This window comes from Octopus bimaculoides, chromosome 3 (assembly GCF_001194135.2).
Source record: "Octopus bimaculoides isolate UCB-OBI-ISO-001 chromosome 3, ASM119413v2, whole genome shotgun sequence".
Taxonomy (NCBI): domain Eukaryota; kingdom Metazoa; phylum Mollusca; class Cephalopoda; order Octopoda; family Octopodidae; genus Octopus; species Octopus bimaculoides.
The window spans coordinates 765,488-768,019 of record NC_068983.1 but is presented as its reverse complement, the minus strand read 5'-3'; positions in this window follow the sequence as shown (position 1 = coordinate 768,019).

Here is a 2,532-nt window from a genome sequence, read left to right as displayed (position 1 = left end):
GCTTTTAGCCCCAGGAGAACATCTCCTCCAGCTGGCTATTGACACACATCTGTGTCCTGTCTGTATTTGCAAAGGGAAATAATCCTTCCCATCTTGATCTGCGATACGTACGGACTCGAGTTTCTGGGTATTTACCCGTCCTCAGCGTACGACAATCGCCGACCTTCGATGCGAAAGATTGCCCGATGCAAATACATATATCTTTTTCCAGTGAAATTATTCACTGATCTGGAAAAAGTGAAAACAAGCAATGTTAAATATATATAGGCAGATTTTCCACCAAAACACTACTACCATTGAACGGCCATATTAATTTGGTGGTTTACAGTTCTAATGTGTGCAAGGCCAAAGTGAACGATCGAGTAAAATTCAATCACGGATTTCCCATGTCTGCAGAATGAATTTACTGCCATGATTTATGTATATATATATATGTATGTGTGTGTGTGTGCATGTGTGTGTGAGTATGTGTATGTGTATGACCGTGTGTGTGAGAGAGTGTGTACGTGTGTATATTAATTACTGTTTCTCAAAGGCAACGAAGTACTTGCTGTTTATTGCTGATGTGTTGTGCTGTGGCCGTCATCATCTTTTTCTGAAAATGTGAAATAGTGAACGTCAATGTCAAATGTTGATTCCAAATTTTGGAGAAGGGATTAAAGTGGATTGCACCGACACCAGTCGACCCCGCTGGATTTTGAACTGACAAGGTAAAGACGGACGAAATGCTGCCAACCATTTAGTCCGGTGTGCTAACAATTCTGCCAACTCGTTGTCTTGTTAACTGTAATATTGAGAAAAATACTCAATGGAATATGCCTTGATATCAATGAGGAAGTAACTTGGATTCTGAAATATTTGTATCGAATATTCCAGAAGATAATATGCTTGCTGAATGTTAGATCAGACTTAAAATTTGGTCACATTTGTTAACAATGTTTTAATACTTTTTAATCCCCCATTTTATTGTTGATGGCGATGTTGTATTTTGAAGCCAACAGCATTTAAAGCATAGACAGTAATTCATATTGTTTGTTCAACAGAGCAATGTTTACAATTCGTGTTTAAAACGATAAATTGTAACAAAATATTAAAACTGCCATCAAACCTGGTCACTTCTCTTTCCCTCTCTCTCTTTCTCTCTCTCAATCTCTCTCACTCACTCACTATCTCTATTCCCCCCTTCCCCATTTAGCTCTTGATCAATAACTGTGTTGAAAGTGATACCTAAATTACAAGCAACAGAATTCCGCCAAATATTGCTACAGTCAACGCAAACATTCGTTTCATTTCTTCAAACAATTTTCCAGGGATGGAATATAATTGTAGGTGAAAGGTGAAAATATTTGTTCCAAGTAAAAAGTCTTAACTTCTGAACAGCTTTTACCCTTTTCGTTTTCACTTTGTGATCGAAAGCCAGCCAGTTTGATATTTTATCAGCAATGTTTTTAAGCATTATGAAAAACCACGTTTCAAAGCATTTGTCAGAATTTAATTAAAAGTTCACTGTTCTGATGTTTGCAAGGTTTAGGTCTTTCAAAAGGAACGTTCCAGTAAAAATCAATCATGGATTTCCCATGTCTGCAGAATGAATACACTGCCACGATTTATGTGCAGCATCTGATAGACTATTTCGGTCAGGAAGGAGCTTAAATTCTGCTTGATCTCTTTTTCACCATGAATTACTTCCGCAAATATTTCAATAAAAATGCTGTCACTTACGCCGACTTTCTTCAAAATGCTAAATTCAGATACAGATTGGAATTTCATGATTATTTGTCAAAGCATTAATTGGTTCCTATAGAATATTTGTTGAAATTTAATTAAGCAATTTCCGCAGTTTATAAAATTAAATTGGAAAGTTCTTTATTTATCTGTGAAAACAGAAAATCAAGCAAGATTCAACTTCAAGGATTGGAAGTGAAACGACAAAGATACTACAAGTTGCTGAGAAATTCTCTCGTAGAATTCGAACTTAAAGCTTGGTGCCAGATTGTGTGTGTGTGTGTGTGTGTGTGTGTGTGTGTGTGTGTGTGTATACGTATATACATGTTTATATACATGTGAGTGAATGTGCGTGTGTGCGCGTGTGTGTGTGTGTGTGTGTGAATATATATACATGTATACATGTGTATATATTTTGTGCATTAAGACCCAAGGTTTTATCTGTTTATTTCAATATTTGTATATAAATGTATACATATGTATGCGCCTCTGTAATAGATTGTTTCACATGAAATGTGGCATTTTTAATTACTTGTTATTTCAGTCATTTAAAAACGCAATCATGTATACCTTGCATTTAATTTTCACTCTTTTTCTTTCCCAACAATATTGCCATACAAAAAAATGTGTGTAGTGCTTAGCGATCTATCACCGCTAACAACTACACACATTTTTTCTCTGCTTGTTTCTCTCCTTGTTTCTTTCTGTGTTCCTTTCTGTGGAAGAGTGTAGGCTCGAAACGGTAAAGACTTTTTCAATTCCCGAGCGTTATACTAATACATGTTTGTTTTTTACACCACCTGTCTT